Below are 21,801 nucleotides of genomic sequence, written 5' to 3'. Positions count from 1 at the left end.
GAGCAGGAGAGAGGTTAACAGGCCCCCTTCCTGGCATGACTCCCGCCCCCCAAATCTCTAGACCTTGAGGTAGGCCAGGTCCAGGCCTGTCAGTTGAGATTCCTTCTCCATGGGAAGTGGAGGAGGGCAAGAGAGTGGGAATTTCTCAAAAATCACAAAATCCAAATTCTGACCATAGGGCATTTTAAAGAAGGGCCTGAGAAGAGACTGTTTTAAATGTCTCAGCATTAGGTTCAAAGAAGAATCATTCTCATCACAGCACACACACACACACACACACACACACACACACACACACAATTTCACTGTGGCTTTCTAAATAAGCCCCTTGCTGGAACAGAGTTTAAGGGGCTCCTGACAAAACCTCCACAGCACGCGTTCCCCTGACTGTACCCCCCCCCCAGCCAGCTGTGGCTGTTAACATTACTTCTCCCAGACTATCACCCTGGGGCTGCAGGACCGGGGCGGGGCGGGGGGAGCCTCTTTATCACAGCCATAACCTCCACGGGTCAAGTGCGAGGTGGATCCATGGAGCCTTCGAATCCTGGGCAAGTGGATTCTGACCCTTGGCCATGGGTTCTGACTGTGTGAGCCACTGCCAGGCGCCCTCAAGACAGGCTGTCCCAAATGAGCCCTTCCAGGAACACACTCATAAATGAGGTATCAGAAAGGAAACTGCACCCTGCTCAGCCCTAGAGGAATCCAGTGGATGGAAGGGCAGGGACAAGAAGGCTTGGAACGTTCTATGGTCAGCTTCCATTTCTTGGTGGGTGTCCACCAACTCAAACTGGGTCCTCACAAGGACCTCTTCAAAACTGCCAACACAGACACATCCAGGTACAGACACTACATTCCAATCACTGTAGTCATCTATTCTGATGACAAAAGTCCTCTGACACACTCCCCCTCTTCCGAGGCAGCATGATGCCAGGGGCCTAGGTCACTCGATAAGCCCCAAGTGGCTTCTCAACAACTGTACCCTCAAAGGGCCGTCTCCCAGGGAGCTGCAGCAGGGTCCCCGCGCGACGCGGTCCCCAGACTCCTACAAAGCAGGCTCTGTTTCCCACTGAGCACTGTGGGATCGGGGCAGCCTTGTGGTGGAGGCAGAAGAGCCATGGTTGAAAAAATCGCCTTGAATCTTCCTCAAGTTAGGCCAATATGGGATACAAAAATATATCCTCTGTTGGGAGCAGAGACTCGAGAAAAGCTAGCTGGGGAGAATATTCTTCCTCCGCCGCACACACAAATGTATGCTTGATGGCAGCACAATGTGTCTTCCAAGTTCTGCAGAACGGGCTGCTCTAAAAAGAAATCCTATTCCCACTAATTCCTGAGTTAGAATTTCTTTAAAAGAAATCTTTCACAGGAAAATGAAAAGCCCTAGTCTTGAGAAGTAATACACTGAAACATGTACGGCGAGGGCCATATCAGCACAAATGCAAGGAAAGCTAAGGGAAAGCCAGCCGTCCAGCCGCTCTGCAGTTGGCTTGGGTGGGGCAGAAACAGCACGGAGAGAGCCCAGCCTCACAGGCGTGAGAAAGCTGGGGATGCCTCCCACGCCTGCTCTCGAGACCAGCATTCTGGGCTTTGCTTCCGAAATCTCCACATCTTATATGCCCTGACCACAAAGAACCTATGTTCTGTTGCTTCGGGACACGTCTATGAACTATGTGCTTTTGCTTATTATTGCCAGTACGCTTCAGAGCGTAGCGCAGAAAGGTTGAGGCCCTGGGAGGGAAGGAAGCAGGTGGCCACCTGGAGGCTCGGGGACCACTCCCAGGCTCCGCCGGCTGAAACTCACTGACCCACCTTGAGGGACCTGAGAGAATGGCTCTTCTTCTGTTCCTTGGGGGTAAGGATTCAGGAGGAAATGTGAGTAGAAGCCCTCAGTTCTTTAGACATGGTAAACATCTGCTAGTTCGTGTGGCCCAACCCACCCAATCCACATTGGCCAGTTCAGGCCAATTTGGCAATTGGGATTTGGAGACAGTTTGTGAAGAGACCCCCAACAGCATCCCCTGGGGCCGGGTCTCATTGCTAAGCAACTGCTCTGCTGTGGGCCACGTGCAGGTGCACGGAGATGCGTGGGGCAGGGATGTGCGGGGCGGGTGTCCAAGAGAGCAAGTCTCCAGATGCACTTTCTACGCACAAGGTGACCAACCAGGAAAGTACAGAACTAAAACAGAGTGACAATAAATCAGAGACCCTAGCAGATATGGCCACATCAGGACTATCTCCTAAGTTTTTTGTTTTTTTTTTTTAAAGAGAGGAGAACGTGAGAAGGGGGGAGGAATGGGGGGGGCAAGAGAATCCTAAGCAGGCTTCATGGCCAGTGCGGAATTGGACACAGGGCTCCATCTCAGGACCCTGAGATCATGACTTGAGCCGAAATCAAGAGTCAGACGCTTAACCGACTGAGCCACCCAAGCGTCCCCCATCTCCTACAGGTTTCTAAATATTGTGAAAAATACTGTCACCATCCATTTCCTACCACCCCAGCTGTTGTGTCACAGGACTCTGAAAGCAGTGTTGATCAGGCTTGGAGGGGGGCCGACTGGGCTCATCTCTGTACCTCCACTTCTATCAGATGCCATGTGGACCATAGGTTTTTTGGTAGAGACGTCAAGTTAAGCTATCTTGAATTCCTAGTTACCTTTTCCTCTTCTTCAATAATTGGGTACTGAATGTTAGCAAATGCTTTTTCTTCATCATTTGACATTTTCTCTAATCTGAAATGGGTTGAATCACAATAATATATATTCTAATGTGAACTCACAGATGGTTCGGATGGCATAAACGCTTCTTGACGTTGGGCCTTTTCTCTTTTAATATATCACTAGATTTGGTTTGTTCACTTTTTTTTTTTTTAATGTGAGATTTGCCTGTGTACTTGTGAGAAAAATCAGGGGTCATTCTCATGACCCCGTTCTTATGTGATCTTGGTAGCAAGGTCACTCTCAGCTCATAAAATGAGCTAATAAGGAGGGTCCCCTTCCCCCGGTTCTTTGTGGGTTTGGTAGAACCTGCCTGTAAAACTGTCAAGATCTGGTGTTTCCAGATCTGTTCTTGGCGGTGGGGGGAAGGGGGGTAGAGAGCTGATTTTTAAGTGCTAATTTAATTTCATTTTTCCACTCAGTTTTATTGAGATAGGACACACAGAACTGTGTAAGTTTAAGGTGTACAGCACAATGCCTTGACACACACACACACACACACACACATATATAAATGATTACCACACCAAGTTCAGTTAATATCCATCATCTCATACAGACACAAAACAAGACAGAAAAAAAAAGGAAAAACATTTTTTTTCCTTGTGAGGAGAGCTTCTACTCTCTTAACAACTTTCAGACATGCCACACACAGCGATGTTAGTCATCATACTGACTTATGTTGTAAGAGGGCATCTGTACCTTCTGACCCCCTATGCTGCAATTCCCCCTCCCCCCGGCCATGGTAACTACACGTCATCTCTTTTTCTAGGAAACGGGTTTTGGGTTTTTTTTAGATTTCACATGTAAGTGAGATCAGATGGGCTTGTCTTCCTCTGCCTTGTTTCCCTTAGCATAATGCCCTCGACGTCCTCTATGTTGTCGCAAATGGCAAGGTCTCCTTTTTTATGGATGCATAATATCCCATTGTGCGCATGTGCACGCAAGTGTGTGTGCAAGTGTGTGTGTGTGACCCAGCTTCTTTATCCACTCATCTGTCCATGCACACCTAGGTTGTTTGCAGGTCTTAGCTGTTGTAAATTGTTGACTCCATTTCAGTGATGATTCCAGACCCAGCTTTCAGGTTTGTGAGCCAGCACACATAATGAACTTTCATTATGCCTTCCTCTCATTTCTATTGGTTTATTCTGTTCTTTCTAACTTCCTGACACGGACATTTATGAATCTTCAGGCCTTTCTTTTTTCTTGTAGCAAATACTTAAGGCAATAAACTTCCCCTCTAAGTACTGCTGTGGCCTCATCCTACAAGCTGCAGCACACGTGCTATTGTCACGACTGTTCAGCTGCATTTTCTCATTGCCACAGGATCTCTTAGACTCGTGAGGTGGCAGTGTCCTTACCCTAACACTTGGGGCTCTGAATTATCATTGATACTTCCTCATTTAACCGTGCTGTCATCAGAGAATCTGTTCTGTGTGATACAGGACAAAGCTTTCAGACTTCTAACCAGGATCCAGACATATTAATAATTTTTTTCCATGACCCAGGACAGGGAAACATACGCATTAGCATTTGTGTATGTGTGTGTATGTCTGCGTGCGTGTGTGTGTATATATATATGTGTGTATATATATATATGTATATATATATATACACACACACACAACATATAAATAACAGAGCTTTCATGAAATAACTCAATACTAGTACATAGATGCACCAGTATTTTCCACACCATTAAAATACTTGAACAGGTTTTTTGTAATCAATTAAATTGATTTTGAGGCTCAACATACTGATTTAGATTACGGTATTTGGTATATTTTGCTAGATTGTGGTCAATTTTTATAAATAAGTGTGTACTCCATGGAACGGAGGGGTCTACGTGTATCCTTCGTTTGAGCTTAATAATGTTTTATAGAACCATGTTTTTTGCCGGCTCAATCTAATAGCTACTGAGAGCTTTAAACATTTCCCATCATGATCATGGACTTAGTGGTTTCTCCTGGGAATCTGTCAATTTGGGCTTTATTCAAAGGCCATCTCATTAGGTGAACATCAGATCAGTAGTGTTACATCTTCCTGATACAGTGTCTGCTATTTCCCCCCTATTATATAGTGACCTTCTTTATCCCTAATAATGAACAAAATTTTTCCCTCAAGAAAGTCTAGTTTGTCTGATTATTTAAAAAGTTATACCAACTTTTGGGAGGTTAATATTGGCCTAGAATCATTTTCTATTCTTCACTTTCAACCTTTCTGTGTTCGTATATTTTAAGTAGAACTCTTAAAAATAGCATAAAGCTGGATTTTATTTTAAGACCAGTGTAGCAATTTGTCTTTTTAACTGGTAGGTTTAATTCATCAACGCCTATTGTGATTTTCTATATAACTGGACTCATTTAAACCTTTATTTTGTCATTCCTATTTATAATCCTTCCTTCTTTGCTTATTCTGCCCCCACCCCCTTTATTTTTGCATCCTATTGGACTATTTAGGTTTTATCTCCTTTTCCTCTATGGTGTTTGGAAATACACACTACTTTTATTTATTATTTTTTTAGTGACTAATAAACTTATAATTAAAAATTTTTTAAAGATTTTATTTATTTATTTGAGAGAGAGAGAGAGTGCGAGTGGGCATGAGTGGGGGGGGGGCAGAGGGAGAGGGAGAAGCAGAGTCCCTGCTGAGCAGGGAGCCTGATGTGGGGCTCGATCCCGGGACCCCAAGATCATGACCTGAGCCAAAGGCAGACGCTTAATTGACTGAGCCACCCAGGCGCCCCTAATTAAGATGTTTTTGACCCTTCCATTTTCCTAACACACATACTTGACCTGATTTCACCAAGGCCTCCAGCCACTCCCCCAACAGTAGCAGAACTGGAGGAGGCCTGAAGTCTGGTGCCCTTCCAACTGACATGAGCCCCTTTTCCAACCTGGCGCACCACCCCCTTCTCCATCACACACCGCAGAACTACTCCTTGTTTTTCCTCAGACAGCTCATGTTTGCATTCCCTAAATGTTTACCAATTTATTTGCTGACCACTGCTTCCTGCAGCTCACCCCCTTCTTTTGGGGTCTTTCCGAAGTACATCCTTGACCAGCTATTTCAGTAAGCATCAATTCTGGATCAACTTTCTCAAGTCCTCACAGCCCTGCAATAATGTCTCCATTCCACCTGCACTCTTCATGGATGGATTAACGGAGTACAAAATTCCGGGCTGACAGTCCTTTCCTCTCACCACTTTGGAGACATTATTTTATGTCTTCCTGTCTTCGGGCTCTTTCTGGTGGGGACGGAGGAGTCTGTTATCGGGAAACATGCTATTGATTTGTTGTTCCTTTATGACACCTTTAAAAAAATCTCTCGTAACATTCTAAGATTCATCTTTGGGGTCCTACGGATTCAACAAAATATTTTTAGGTGTGTATCTTTATCTTATTCAGGATCATTGCGCATTCTGAGATTGAGGGCCCACATTTTTCACAAATTCTGGAAAACCCTGGGCCACTTTGCTCTTTGAAAATGTTCTTGCTCCTTCTTTGTGGCAGAATTCCTAATCAGACCTCAAGTTCTCTGTGCTGCCACTCGGGAAAACTCCTCGGATATACGTTCCACTTCACCAACAGTCTCTTCAGCTGAATCTAACCAGCTCCATAATCAGCCCTTTGAATAACCTCTTTGTATTCAAGTTGGCCTATTTTTTGTCCTGGTGTTATTTTTTCCATGAATGTTTCTCAACATCTACTTTTATACCTTTAATAGTGATTTTGTATCACATCTTTGATGGGACTTTATCAGAGGCAATCCTGGCTGGGCTGGGCTGTGGGCTTGTCTCAGAGCAGTTTAATCTCTGCTTCAACCAGGCCCTCAGAAAGCAGCGCCACGGACTAATTTCTACACAAGGACGGGCTTCCGGTAAATAGATTCTCAGGGACACTGATGGCCTCCTCTGCCCCCAGGACAAAACAGATAAGCTCCTGGGTCATCTCCCCCGGCCACTAGTCTGCCTTTCCCTTGAGGGTGCGGCCCTTCAAGGGAGCAGGTTTCACATGGGAGGGTGAGGGGAGGCTCAGGTCCCATTCCCCGCCTCAACGAAACCTCCCACCAGGTCTCGACAGCCAAAGACCCAGGTGACTCCAGTGGACAAGACTCCACCCACACCCAGCGTCGGCTTACTTCTAGGCCCCAGTCATTACCTTCGCCCTCCATTTACAGCCTCCAGCAATCTCTCTTACTACTAGCTTATAAGCTCAGCTATGTTTTTCTAGAAAATGTTTATTAACTTTAACATTTCTAAAACTCCGCAGCAGAGGGTTTTCAGATCACCTCATCTAAATTACAAGTGTAATCTCTGATTTTTTTTTTTTAACCTAGAGAAACTAAGAGAAAATTCGGTTGCTAAACAATATATTCTGAAATAATTTATTTCATGTTTTAAGAGAATGGAAACAACTGACTCCCACTCTAAAAAAACAATGCTACTCATTTTAAAGAAAGATGAAACACTAAAAATAGAAATGTATTCTATTATAAGCCTTTGCTTATTCATCGGCTAGTTCAGATTCAATTTCTACGCCTAAGGAAAAAAAGAAAGAATTGACATGTTTTTGTGTTTCTCCAAAATAACAGTCTTTGGAAAAGTAGGTACTTCAAAAGGCCTAAATCTTCCTAGAGCTCACAGGCTTCACTTCATCGATGAAGGCAACATGCCTCTAAGGTAGTAATCCAGAACCCTGACTTCTCAAAATGATGACAGTTAAGATGTGCTGGCCCACGAAAAAATTCTTAGTGGGCCAGACATCAGGCTCCCAGAAAGCAGGGACCAGTCTCTTCCACACTGTATCCAAGCAAACCCCAGCACACTGACACTCCCAAGTGCGCGATGAATGAAGGCTTTACGAAATATCCCATCCGGATAGGAGTCGCGCATTTATACGGCCGTAAGGACCACATCCAAACAGAAACACACGGGTATCCTGGCAGAGGAAAATAATGCACACTGTGGGGACTTACATGCTTTTGGAAAGAGTTATTTCTTGGTTCTTCATAGTTTTCCCACTATTGCAAATGCAGTCTCCGTTTCATTCTGTTTGGTGCTGGTATCCAGAAACGTAATAGATTTCTGTAGGGCGACTTCGCCCCCCAGCATCTTCCTTAATTCTAGGGACGCCTCCTTAGATTTTAAAAAATATTTTCTACATACATAAGCATCCTGCCTATGGATCATGGTTTTGTTCCTTTCTCCCCAATCTTCCCATTTTTGGCTTCACTTTTCCTTGAATTTTCCCTCCAACACAGAACCAAAGAGAAAGAATGACAGCAGCCATCCTGTTTTTCCTTATCTCAAAGGGGAAGATTTCGGTGTCCTGCTGGTTAGTGTGATGTTTGCTCTTTGTAGATATCCTTTGTTTATTTCAGGTTCTTGGTTCTCTTCTTGGTTCAGTGTGGAGAAGTTACATTTTCCTAGAAATTTATTTATGTTGTCACAACTTGCAAAACTCTTCCCATGTGGAGATGCAAAAAAAAAAAAAAAAAACCAGGTCTTCTACGCATGATGTGTGGTATAGCCCCCTCCTCGGGATCCTTCAGGTATTTTTAATAAACATCTACGACACTGGTTTTATTTCATTTATTTTTATTTAGCACAAGTTGTACATTCTAACCACTTACCTTTTTAGTGTCTACTACATTAGTAGTAAAGTCCCATTTTACACTCTTGAGAGGATCTGTGCCTTTTTCTTGATCAATTTTGCCTGATATTTGTCGACATTGCTCATCTTTTCTGAGAATGAAATTTTGGCTTTGCTGGATTCATCTATGAACTTATTTGGTTTCAGTTTCATTCATTACTTCTCATCCATACTTTCTTCCGACTGGTTTCAGTTTATTTTGTCTTTCATAACTTCTAAAGGAAGATGCTTCTTACTTATAGCTCACTACTTTTCATCTTTTCTGATGTATGTAATTAAAGGTACACATTTCCCTATAAATAATACTTTAGCCACATCCTACAAAGTTTGATGTGTACTATTTTCATTACCACTCAATTTTCCGTTTTATTGACTTATAAATAAATGCTAAAAGCATACTTTTACAAAAGTTCCAAATATGTGGAGATTTTCTATTTCTTTTTATTCATATTCCCAGCTTAACTAAACTGTGGTTAGACTACCAGCTCTATATAATCCCAAACCTTTGATTTTCATTGAGATTTACTTTAAGGCCCCAGAAAGGACTACTCTTTGAAATTCTGAAGCCAAATGTGTATTAGTTGGCTACAGTGTTTTATTTATATATAGTCATAGACTATATATAGTCTTTTGTTCAAAGTCCTAATCATATTGATTTTTGTCTGCTTAGCTCTCAATTACTGACAGGATGTGCTAAAAGTCTTTACCATGATTATAGATTTGACCACTTCTTATAGTTCCACCAATTTTTGTTTTACGTACTTCGTGATTAAGTTAGTAAGATGCACTCAAAGTTAAAACTGGCTTATCTTTAAGCCAAATTAAACTTTGATTGTTATGAAGTGCACTTTCTCTCTGTAATACTTTGTATGTATGTGTCAAAGGCTCTTTTATATACCAATAATACAACACCAGTTTTCTTTTTTTTTCCTTTCTTCCTTTTTTTTCTCTTTCTTTTCTTTTCTTTTCTTTCTTTTTTGTATTAACAATCCTTATGCCCAGTGCAGGGCTTGAACTCACGAACCTGAGATCAGAGTCGTACACTCCACTGACTGAGCCATCCAGGCGCCCCCATACCAGTTTTCTTTTAATAGACTTTCTATAATACATCTTCTATCCTTTTATTTTTAACCTGTGTCCTGTATGGACAAGCACAAGAGTGGATTTTTAAAATCCAAATGATATCTTTATGTTTTAACTGCATATTTAATCAATTTATACTAAATATGAATGCTGATATATTTGAGCTCAAATCTATAATCTATTTTGTGCTATTTTCCCATCTGTCCTTTCTTATCTCTTTAAAAAAAAAAATCATTCCATTTTGCCCCCCTCTACTTTACAGAATACAGTTTCCATTCTTTAGTAATTACCTTTAAAAAAGAACATGCAGGGTTCGCCAAGTTAAAGTTAAACAAGTCTACCCCCTCCACTAACTCCATTACCCTTTTTGCCTTCAATGTTATACTGTTTTGATGTATTTAACCCTACCCCTTTTACAGCCACCACCCCTCCGCCAAACGTTACTATTATTCTTTTACATGTGTTTAGCGTGGTCCAAATACTTACCACCTTCTTTACTCCTTGCTTACACAGCTTACTCTTCCCATTTGCCATTACTTGCCCTCCAAGAGCATCTTCCGGAATTTCCTTTAGCAAGGGTCTGTCACTAATTACCTGTCTTGGTTTTTGCCTTAAAAGTGATCTGGGTTTTTTGATTTTTGACCTTTTTCCCGCTTTGGTTCCTATATCACTACACTGTCTACATAGGGGTGTTTTTTCCTTTTTTGGATGGGTACCTCATCCATTCCGTAAAGCCCTCAGGCATCCTCTCGTCCCATACTGGCTCTGGTCCACAGTCTCTCCTCTCCTCGAACCCCAACGAGACACGCTTCTCAGTCTATTCTCCCTGATTCTTAATTGGTCTTAGAAATTATTCATCTATTTGGTTCTCAAAGATGAAATCTGTTCATTCTCTTCGGCTCTTTCAGTTCACTTTTTCTCTTCAATCTGCTGGGGTTTTCGTTATAATTATTGAGCTGCTCATGTCTAGAGGTTGCTCCTGCTTCTTTTTAAAAATTTGCTGGGTCCTTTTATAGTTTCCTTTCCTTGTATGTATTTTCGATCTTGTCTATTACTTGAAGTATGGTGAGCATTGTTAACAATCTGAGTCAACCCCTCCACGGTCTCGTATTTTCACAGATCTGTTGCTGCTGGTCCTCATTCATGGCACTCTGCATTCCTTGGGTTTACTTATTCTTGACTAGGGACTGCTCACTTTCCTGTGAAAATTACACGCAGGGATTCACTACGCGTGGAATAAAGGGGCAGTCCTTCGAAGATCTGCTCATCTGCTCACTTGCAGGATGGCCCCGGAGCACTAGCTGTCCAGGGCAACTCTAAAATCACTTTAAAATTGGTTGGAGAATTTCCTTGCACTTAGGTCCCGGGAGCTGCATGAGGCACAACTTGCGAGTACAAGTTCTCAGGCGCGGAATGGGCTTCTTTCTGGGTCACCTCCACCCCGGAGGTGTAGCAGCTCTGTGGTTCCAGCTCCAAGGGGCAGGCTCCTCCATCGTACTGCCCCCTCTCCCCAGAGAGACCATCAAAATTCAGAGTTTGCCCGGTTTGCCAAATGTCCTTGCGGCGGCTTACTGTCCAAGATCACTCCTGTCACTGAGGTTTTGGCCTCCTCACCATCTCCCAAGAGTAAATAACCGAAGTGTCCATAGTTAGATGAATGGACAAAAAAAAGATGGTATACTTCATACACACACACACACTCTCACCAGAGTATTACTCAAGCAAAGAAAAGAATGACATCTTGCCGGTTGCAACAACATGGTCACACCTTGAGGATATTACACTGAATGAGATAAGCCAGACAGAGAAAGACAAATACCACATGATTTCACTTATAAGTCATAATCTAAAACACAAAAATGAACAACCCAAACCAAATCCAGATTCAGTTACAGAGAACAGAGTGGGGTTACCAGAGGGGAGGGAGGCTGTGAATGGGGGGAGGTAAAATGGGTGAAGAGAATCTAGACGGACAAACTTCCAGTTATAAAATAAATTAAGGCATAGGGATGTAATATACAGCATGGGGAATACAGTCAATAATATTGTACCAACTTTGCACGGTGACAGACAGTAACTGAACTTATCCTGTGATCAGTTCTCAATGTATACAAATCACTGTTGTACACATGAAATAGAATATTGTGTATCAATTACACTATATAAATACCTTCCAAGCCAGTCCATGCTTTTCAGAAGGTGCTTTTTATCTGTTATGTAGCACCTGCCCCGTGCGCCCCCTCACCCCATCAGAAGGTGATCCAGACCACCCAATCATCAGAACACAGTGGCCCCTCACTTCTTGGGGCTACTGACATTTGGCACTGTTGTACCAAGACACTGATGTTTGGCATTCCTGGCCAAATGAAGCCCCAGCCAACCAAGCTCTTAAAAGAAAAAGGTGATCATCCTTGCTATGCGACGGCAGGGCTGGTGGTGCTGCTAGATAGACGTCCAAATCCAGACCTGGATAGACATCCATCCCAAGAAGAGGGGAGGGAATCTGCAGGGTGTCCCTGCACCACTGACCTGGGCTCTGCACACGGATCTCAGGAGGTGGGAGGATCTCCAGATTAGAAATGTGGGGGTCAGGGCTGAATGACACCTGGTACTCGACTGTTGGCTCCTTTGTTTTTAAGAAATTCCCTTAATACTCCAACGCGCACTACATTAACCTGGGGGTGGGGATCTGATAACTCAGTCCCCAGATCGAGGCTCTCCCTTCATTTCACGAAGAGGAGCTGCGAAGAGGAGCTGTCCTTCCACTCACATTTGTGGTGAAGAGGTAGCCTTTGCTCATGGGCAACAGAACTGACCCTCTTTCACCAGCCTTTTGCAAAGGCCCAACTTGGATTAACGAATTCCATGGCCAAATGTTCCCATCTCCGTGACAAAGGGGGAAGGACGGTGAGTGAGTTATTTCTTGCTAATAATGATGGTAACTCAAACTGCCTTCTGCTTCCTTCTTAAAGTCGGCCATTGTATAACATATTCCGAGCCCTCCGGTCCTGCCGGTGGAGTATAAATGAGTTCCTGCACCTTAGGAAAAAGTCTGGCTAGCTTCTCTTCTAAAGCTGAGCATATGCCTCCTTGAGGCTTGCAATCCCACTCCCAGGGACAGACCCAACAGCCATATGGATAAGTGGTCACTGCAGTGAGGGGCAGGACTTTATATTTCATCATATCATGTCATTTCTACCATATTATAACAGGAGCCCCCAATTAGAAACTGTGCAAGTACCCATGCAGAGTGAAAGGGGCACTGGTGCAAGACTCACAAGCCGAGTGGCAGGCAACAATGACGGTGAACCACCACGAGGCCGACAGCACAGAGCACTCCCACCCTCCACGTCCCATGAAAGGCCCAAGACAGCACGGGACGCATGATTCCCTTTCTACCTCGAGTTTAAACACGATGAAGCGAATTCGTGTGCCAGGAGCCAGCACGTCCTTGGGGATGGGCAGCAGCCGGAGAGGGCAGAAGAGAACTTGCTGGGGGATAATATTTCTTGATACGCTGGTTAAACAGGGTGACCGGTTTGTGGCAGTTTACAACTGGGATGCAGACTCACAACAGAGCACTTTTCTCTGTATGCAGTTTACTTTAGTAAAGAGTTTAAAAATATATATGCCTGCTCTGGTGGGAAACTGCATCACACGGAACTTGAAGGCAGAGCATCTTTGGTCCCCGGAGCCATCTGTGGCCCTGTCACTGCTGCCACCCCCCAGCCCTCTCACGGGCATTGTAGAACTGCTCCTACTGAAGAGGTGGGTGGTTGGGGCCACTGGCCAGGAAGGCAGTCACCTCCGGCCCTAACCTTGCAATCCATGGCCACGCCCACTGTGCTGCCCTCCGGGTTGACTTTTAAAAATCCAACAGTTCAGAATAAGTCTCCAAGTTCATAAGCTCCCAACTTAGGCGGGAAACAAGTTGACACAGAAAACAGTGGCTGGGGTTCAGAGTCGTGGCTCAAGTTGACCTTTCCACTGTCCCTTGACATGCCACCGTAAGCCTTCCTTAAGGGGGTCAGGAATTCATTTATTCTCTGGCACTGACTCCTTCATTTCCTCAATCGCTGTGACTGCTACTAAATTCTGAAAATTCCTAGTTCTTTTCCTACTTACTACAAATAACTAGAAAGCAGAAAGAAATGAAAGTGTATTTGACAGAAATAAGGCTACGTCTAATCCCTATTCAGGAGGAGTCTTAACTGAAAAGAAAGCAGTTCGGATGATGTCAAGTGGTACATTTTAACGGCTGAATGAGAAGTTCCAGAGAAACCTACCACCTGGGCTTCGGGCAGAACAAGCGTCTTCACCCTTCCAGAGAAAATGAGTAGGCCAGATGCTCCCATCACAAAGGGCAAGGAATCCAGGATCAACTTTTCTTTTCTTTTCTTTTTTTTAAAGATTTTATTTATTTATTCCACAGAGATAGAGACAGCCAGCGAGAGAGGGAACACAAGCAGGGGGAGTGGGAGAGGAAGAAGCAGGCTCCCAGCGGAGGAGCCTGATGTGGGGCTCGATCCCAGAACGCCGGGATCACGCCCTGAGCCGAAGGCAGACGCTTAACTGCTGTGCCACCCAGGCGCCCCCAACTTTTCATTTCTTTGTCCAAAAGCAAAAGCATTAAGAGTGGAGGAGAAACAAAAGGATGGGGATAGGCCAGGAATGGACTCATACCAACCAGATCACCTGCATCGACCAGCTCCTCCCGCCTCCCCTGGCCTCCCCGCGCCAAGTCCTCCGAGGACAGCGAACGCCGTGCGGGAGGCAGGAGGCTCATCTCCTCAACTCCTGTGCTCCTCGAAGGCTGACTAAAAGAGAGAATAAAATGCCAACTACAAGAAAAGAATTTTCCTCCTACCACTAAGGAACACTCACTAAACACAAAATCTAGCTCTTCTCGGAGAGAGCCAGCACATTGTTCAAAGCAAAAATAACATTTTCTTTCCTGGCGAGCGTGCTGTCGCTGATACACTCAGTTATTCTCCAACCCCCCCTAATGCTCATCAGGCACAGAAGGAGTTCGAGGGTGCTCGCTGCGTGCTCTCCTCCTGGAACTGTGAGCAGCTGGGAAGGGCCCAGCCCCGGCGATGCACCCTGACGTGGACAGTGGGCTGTGGACAGGCAAGGAGTGCTGAGAGTAATGTAACTGGCCTGGAGGCTCGTGGCACCTGCGAGAAACAGAATGCCCAGGCCTCCCACTAAGGACCACTTCGAACCCCTGGGCTCTGTGGGCAGAGCAGGATCATCCTCATTCGACAGCGGTCCTCCACAAACATTACTGTCACCGTCTCAACTGGAGCAAGGCTGGAGGGAATCCAAAAACCACTTGGCTTCGTGATACGTTTTTTGCGTTTATATCTGATGCTCTAGGAACCCTGACTACTTCAGGCTAAACGATAATATACTCATAGAAAACGAGCGCTAGAAATTCCTCTCCCCGTTAGCTCGGTGAGGATGGGCATCCACCGTGTGCCAGGCAGTATCCCAGGCATTAGGGATACCTCAGGGAAAGAGAACAGACACATCCCTGCATCGGCAGAGCAGACAAAGTCAGTCACGTATGCAACAGGTCTGGCTGGCGATAACAAAGAGAAAGCAATACAGAGAAGTGGGACGGGGAGCAGGGATGGGGGGGGTTGCTAGGGGCTGTCACCGTAGTAGGGTAGTCAGGGAGATAACACTTCACCAACCTGAAGAAGATGGGGGAGCGAGCCATGTGGCCATCTAAGAAACAGTGTCCCATGGACAGCAACAGCATGTGCAAAGGCCCTGAGGCAAACGCACCCCTGAGAAACAGGAGGCCAGCGTGACTGAAGCAGAGGATACAATGGCAGGAGTGAAGCCAAAGTGAAAGCAGGGCCCTTGGAGGCCACTGTAAAGACTCTGACCAAGGAGGGTCTGGAACAGAGAAGTGATATGATCTGCTCTGGGAACAGACTAGAAGGCAGAGGGTGAGGGCAAAAGCAGGGACACCTCAGAGCTAGTGAAGTAACCCACGAAAGAGAGGAGAGAGGTTTGGACCAGGGTGGTACCAGTGGAACGGCTGCATTCTTGCTCTATTTTGAATGGGGAGGTTTGCTGTTGTACAGGATACAAGAATGAGAAAGCAAGGAATTAAGGATAAATCAAAGTTTGTGGCCTGAAAGATGTGGCCATCTGGCCTAGTTTCGTTTTACACCAAGAGGAAACTGAAGCCCAGAAAGGATAAAGTCCGGTCCAAGCTCACACCACCACTTATTTCTGGGACTAGAACCCCAACGACTGGCTCTCCCTCTGCCCCCTCCTGCAGCTCAGTAGGAGACAATGATGACCACTCAGGTCACACTTGGATGCCCTCCAACTCCTCTCCGCTCTCAGATGCCGGAGTAGACAGCGCTCCCTCGGGGACTGCCAACACCAAGCACATAATGTAAACCAGGATCGGATGTTGGAGAATGAGAGCCACAGGCCCTGCCCAGAGAGGATGACCAAGGCCATGGCTGCCATGCAAGAAAGCAGACCTGCTGTGCTCACCCATTCCCACTCTCCCCGAAAGAACCCCCAGAGCTAGACTTTTAACGAAAAAATTCTCCTTTCAAAGGTGGGTTAGTTGTTTAATGATATGAGGGCAGCCAAACAAGTCTTGTGTGTGGAGGCCAAGCTCAGTCCATGCAGGGCACCATCCTGGAAGCAGCCTCAAGACAGCCTAAAACAGACCTGGTCCACTCACACCTTGACCAGGGTTAGGGCCTGGAATTAAAGGGTTCAGTTTAAGATGGTCTTTTCTTCCAACTTTTTAGCCAGCAGATGACAGTCATTATCACTATAAATAGCTGATAACTTCCAGAACAATCTTAGTGAACCTTCTCTGACCAAAAAGAGAGTAAGCAGCTGCCCTCTATTCTGGGTTTTTTGTTAACTTTGCTTATTCTACATGGAGGACTAAGATAAGTCCACTAGTACAGCCAAGAATTCAAGTCTTCCCAAATACTATCCAGTGACCCTTTCAAAGATGTATAGAGTATAACAGAGCCCTGCAAATGACCCGGGAAACAACTTATGTCAGCCAAGTATGAAAACATCAAGACACTGCTACGTGTAAGGTTTAAGGACCAGCAGCTGTTCCAATCTTGCCAAAATAATCAAATTTAGAAATTACAAAACTTTCTTCATAAATCAAAGTTGCTTCCCATTGCTAGACAGTGGGATACACAGGTCACTCACGGCACTTAAGGAAAACACATTAGATATGTCTGGTTTTTAGTTTGTTTTTTGAAAAGATTTTTTTTTCAGAGAGACAGAGTGTGCACATGCACGAGTGGGCAGGAGGAGTGGCAGAGGGAGAGGGAGAAGCAGGCTCCCCGCTGAGCAGGGAGCCCAATGAGGGGCTCTATACCAGGACCCTGAGATCATGACCTGAGCTGAAGTCAGATGCTTAACTGACTGAGCCACCCGGGCGCCCCAGACGTGTCTGGTTTTTAGATGTGGGAGTCGGGTTGCACGTCTCCTCTGCCTAAGAAAACAGCCTCCTAGGAAGTCCCGGAGTTAATTTTCTAAAATGCTGGATGGCCCTCTTGCCCAGGCTCTCCCTTAGAATTAAATATTAACTTACCCTACAAGCCATATGCTGTCTGCCCAATACCTATTTGGCTTTGGTACGGCTGACCATTCTGATGCTGTTGATACTAGGGTAAGAATTTCCCCCGGGGTAGGGCCGCTATCTGTGCAGCTCCCCCGCCCGTTTACTCTCTTGGTATGCAATTTACGATGCAGACAAAGAGGCAGAAATCAATGCTTTCTAAGGGTGATATCTTACTAGGACGAAGCCCGTGAACTGCCACTCGTCAACTGTTTTTGACATATAAAATGGGCAACATAATATTTCTAAATGATCAAGAACGGAGACTTGAATGTTTCAAGAATTCCAACTACCTTGAACTCTTAAAAAAAATAAGAAAAAAAGAATTCCAGCTATCTCTAGATCAGCACTGTCCAGGAGAACTCTCGGTGATAATGGAAACCATCTAAATCTGCACGGCAAACACACGGGGACTGAGCATGTGAAATACGGCTAGTATGACTAAGAAACAATTTTTTAATTTTACTTGATTATACTTGTTTTAAGCTTAAGCAGCTCTATGTGGCTACTGTATTGGCCAACAGAGTTCTAGACGATAGTTTCTTCACACAAGAAACAGGTCTCACTCATTTATATTTATAGCGTTTGAAGGCCCAGCACACAGGAGACATTTGCTAAAGAGATGAAAAATGCCTTCTTGCACTGAATACGTTTTCAATTGGCTGTGCACCTTTCTTCCTCTGAAGCTCTTAATTCCGATCTTCTAGCTCCACATCCTCTCTTAGGTAGTTACTATCCCAGCAAATGTGGAATTATCGGGCCCTGTGGGTGAACATTCAGAAGGCCACGCCCACACTGCCCAGCAGCTGGACCACAGGAACTGGCCTGACCACCACCTGACCTGCTGGGCCTCCATGTTCCCATCCACGGAATGGGAACAACCATACCTATTCTATAGAATGGGACTGCTGCAAGGTTTAGATATGCGTTCAAGTTGTGAACTCTGATTCTCAAACTGAGCTCAGCTGGAGTTGTCCAATGAAGTAGCAGGCTAACTAACAAGAATCTTAACAGGTCCTCACTTGGTCAACATTTATCGTGTTACAGGCTAGGCCTTAACTACTACTATAGGCCCCGGATGTACAGCTGGATAGCACAGTCTCTACCTTCCTAATTCTGACTGGCCATTATTTTTTCAAACCTCCTGAAACAAGACTTTAGCAAACAAAAATACACAGTCTCAAAAGAACTTCTGAGTCCCTGCCTCAGTATCATTCATTAGTAAAAGTCCCCAGAGATAAAAGAACAAATAAGAGTCTGGGGTCCTGACACTTTTAAAAGGTGTCCTTATTATGTAACAAACCAATTTTCCAATTAAATCATTTCCATTCAAACACTTAGACAGAATTTGGTACTGTATACTTATTGTAGCCTGTCGACTTAGGGATCATTTCAGTGAAGAGCTTAACTGCTCAATGTGACTCAGTGATTCAGGATTTATCGAAAACTCTCCCATCACCAAAAAGTATCCATGCACCGAAGTACCACACTAACTCATCTCTTTTCAGATGTTCAGAGGCTGATTCCTAACAACGACAGAAAGGAGTCCTGTTATAGCATGGTGCCTATGGTTCTACCCACTGAACATCCTGTTTCCAAACCCCAGACACCTTTCTTGTCCCTATCCCAGCTGCCCTGCAAGCCACGTGTGCACTGCTCCCAGTAAAGGGAAAACAGCCTAGTGGGAGGTATGCCCCCACTTTTTCCTCCCTTGTGTAAATAGAGAGGGAAGTGGCATCTCCAGGACCTCAGAACCGGAAACTTTTCTGGAAAGGAAACAGGTTGGCAGCCCATAGTGGGGCTGACCTTTAGAAAGTTCATAAAAGTAACTGAGACATCACCACCATAAGCAGCATGCTGCAGGATCACCAAGACTTCTCTGGTGTCAGATTAGGGGGAAGTTAAAAAGAGCAAGCACAGAAGGAAAGTGTGAGGAGGGAGGTAGAGTCAATAGAAGAATGGTCCCCAGCTGTGTCGTGGATATAAAACGTGCAGCTGTCCCTCCTGAGAGTGCTGGAAAGAAGACCTGAGTCTCCAGAAACACTCAGCAGCCAGAGTTCTAAAGAGATCTCTAGCCTAGAATGTTGAGGCCCTAATGGTCCCACTTCCCCAAACTCCAAAAAATACCATCCATGTGCCCCCACCCTGCAGGTTTCAGCACAGTAAGCAAGCAAGCAGTGAGATGGGAGGCTCCCAAGCACCCTTCAAAGTTTCATTTCCTTGGTGCTTCCCAGTCTCTGCTGACCTCCGACCTCCAGGAGTTATTGCCAAACTGCCTTCTGTTTGCACAAGGTCCTAGTTTTTCCCAGCACTTGCTGGGAAGGCTGCCCTGACCCTACTACGAGTGGGTGGTGTATCTCCAGGTTACAGATAAGGAAACCCAGGTTCAGAGAGGTTAAGGGAGTTGCGCAGAGGGTCTCTAAGTGAGGGCTGGGAGTGGAATCCAGACCTTCGGACTTCTGTGAGCCCCCGGCTGAAAGCAGAACCGGACTCCACCTCCCCCTCGTGCCCCGCAAGTCCCTAAAAACTCATCCCAGCAGTAACAGACAACACTTGTTGGCTATTCCCTACGCGTGCTGGGTCTTCACAGCTTTTCTTCTAATTAGAAATAATTCGCAGCCCCGTTTTTCAGACGGGAAAGCGGACACCCAGAGTGAGACAGCTTGGCCCAGGTCACCCTGTATGCTGCCGGGATTTCAAAAGCCCACTCCCTTAACCGTTGCACCACAATGAGCAACCATCTATGATCGGTAATCTAGGAGGGTCCCTGACGCTTCCCGGACGCCCTACTGGAAGCGCGCACCCCAGCCCGTCCTCCCTCGCTCACTAGGGAGCCCGGCGGGCCGGGGCGGGCGCCAGGCCGGGTGCCAGAGCGCTTGGCCGGCCGGGCCGGAGGTGCCCGCTTCCGCCTGGGCCTGGCACCGCTGGCCCATTCATCGTGGCGCGGGGTGTGGGGGGGGGGGCGGGCACGGCCCGGGTGGCCCCGTCACCCCTCTGGGTGCCTCGCGCCGGGCTCCGCGCGGCCCAGCCGGGGAAACGGTGCCCCTGGCCCCGCCGCCAGGGGGAGCAGGGAGCCGCCGCCCGCACTCCGGGAAGTTGCCACCGCGGCCGCCCGGCGTCCGGACCCCGGACGGCCCCGGTCCTCGCACGGCGTCCCCCGCAGCCCCGAATCCCAGGGCCGCCTGTCGGGGGCCGCCCGCCCCCCCGGAAGCGCCTCCAGGCCGCAGCCTTCTGGCGGGCGTGCTCGGCCTGCGGGCCCCCCATTCAATCCCGCCCTCCTCCCCCCGGCCGGCCCCCGCCGCCTTCCGCCCGCCCCCCCAACCCTCCAGCCCGGACTCCAGCCCGGCAACGTCATCCGGCCGCTTCCCGAAACTTAACCCCTTCCTCCGCCAGCTGTGCGCCGCCCCGCCCCGCCGCCAACTTTCTTAGCCCAACTTCGGAGCGTGCGGGCCGGCCCGACGGCCCGCTGGGAGGGAGGGGTCGCCACGTCGCGCCGCCGGACCGCCGCAGGTTTCCCCCCTCCGACAGCGAGGGGCGTGAGGTCCACACCGCGGGGCGCGCTCGGCCACCGCCCCTGCACGGGGTTCGTCCGGCACACGCCCCCCGGGGCCCGACCCGACCCCGAGGGTCGGCGGCCGCAGCGACTGCAGGCGGCGGGCGGCGCCGCCGGGGGAGGGGCCGCCAATGAGACGTGTCACTCGCGGCGCGGCCGGCTCCGGCCCCGGCGCCCCGACGGCCCGGCCCGCGCGCCGCCGCCGCCGCCGCCGCTGCTGCAGGGCCCAGCCAAGTTTCTTACCTGCAGCCGGAGACGCGGGAGGGAGAGGGAAAGGGCAGGAGCCGCCGCCGCCGCGGAACCGGGAATGAGGAGCCGGCCGAGCCTCCGCCAAGAAGCCGCCCCCGAGCAGCTGTAGGCGCCGCGACCCCGACGCCGTCCGCCCCGTCCGCCGTCCGCTCCGGCCGCTCGCTGGCTGCGTGCGCGCGTGTGGAGTCGTGGCACTTTCTGCCTCGGAGCTGGCGAACGGCCCCCTCCGCCGGGATCGCCGCCTCCTGCCTTCCCCACCCGGGCCAGCCATTCATCGAGCCGCCTCTCCCCATTGGCCCACGTCCCGCCACTCCGAGGGTCGCTGGCCAGTCAGAGTGCAAGCGGCCGAGCCGTGGCGGCGGCCATTGGGCAGAGAGGAGGGTCTCCGCCTCGGCCAATGGGAGAGGGGAGGAGCTGCGGGGATCCGCGGGGGGCGGGGCCGGGGAGGGGCGGGGTCGAGCGGTGCGGCTCTTGGCCCTGCGCGGGGGGCGGGGCGGGGCCGAAACGCCCCGCCAAAGGGGAGGGGGTTGCCGGTCGGCCCCGCCCACTCCAGGCCCGCGGCGCCTCTCGCAGTCGCGCCTTGGGGCCGGCTCTGTCCAGACAGGCTGCGGAAGGTTCGAATCCCGGCCGTGCCGAGCCTGCGCCACTGAATCTCGGCGGGCCGAGGTGGCTGTGGGTGTCACCCTGAGCGCGGTTGCGCAACCCGCCAACAGCCGGGAGGAATGCCTTATTTAAACCCACTAACTTCCCCCAAGCAGCGGTGCCTCCAGGCCCAGGATGTGAGGACAAGTTCGGCTGGGGGTCAGCCCGGAGAGGACGAGCTCTAATCTTCAAAGAGATGGCATTCAGTACCAGAAAGGATTTTCTTCAGCAAACGGAGGAATTAGGATCGAAGGGCCAGAAGGTGCACAAGGAGTGGAG

The 21,801-nt window shown here is 47.9% G+C and overlaps 1 protein-coding gene across 3 annotated transcripts in view; it reads right to left on the bottom strand.

The window, feature by feature from the left end:
- Positions 1 to 21,175, bottom strand: part of RRBP1 (ribosome binding protein 1) — a 62,640-nt gene extending 41,465 nt beyond the window's left edge. For 2 of the 3 annotated variants that reach the window (XM_040637957.1, XM_040637958.1), the window contains exon 1: positions 20,875 to 21,173. The gene's annotated coding sequence lies outside the window, so the exon portion shown is untranslated. Of the gene's footprint in view, positions 1 to 20,874 lie in introns of all 3 variants that reach the window. The other variant, XM_040637959.1, reaches the window with a different exon arrangement.
- Between the last annotated feature and the right edge of the window lie 626 nt (positions 21,176 to 21,801).

This window comes from Ursus maritimus, unplaced genomic scaffold, assembly GCF_017311325.1.
Source record: "Ursus maritimus isolate PB19 unplaced genomic scaffold, ASM1731132v1 scaffold_22, whole genome shotgun sequence".
Taxonomy (NCBI): Eukaryota; Metazoa; Chordata; class Mammalia; order Carnivora; family Ursidae; genus Ursus; species Ursus maritimus.
The sequence above is the reverse complement of the archived record's forward strand: the minus strand, read 5'-3'. Positions and strand labels throughout refer to the sequence as shown.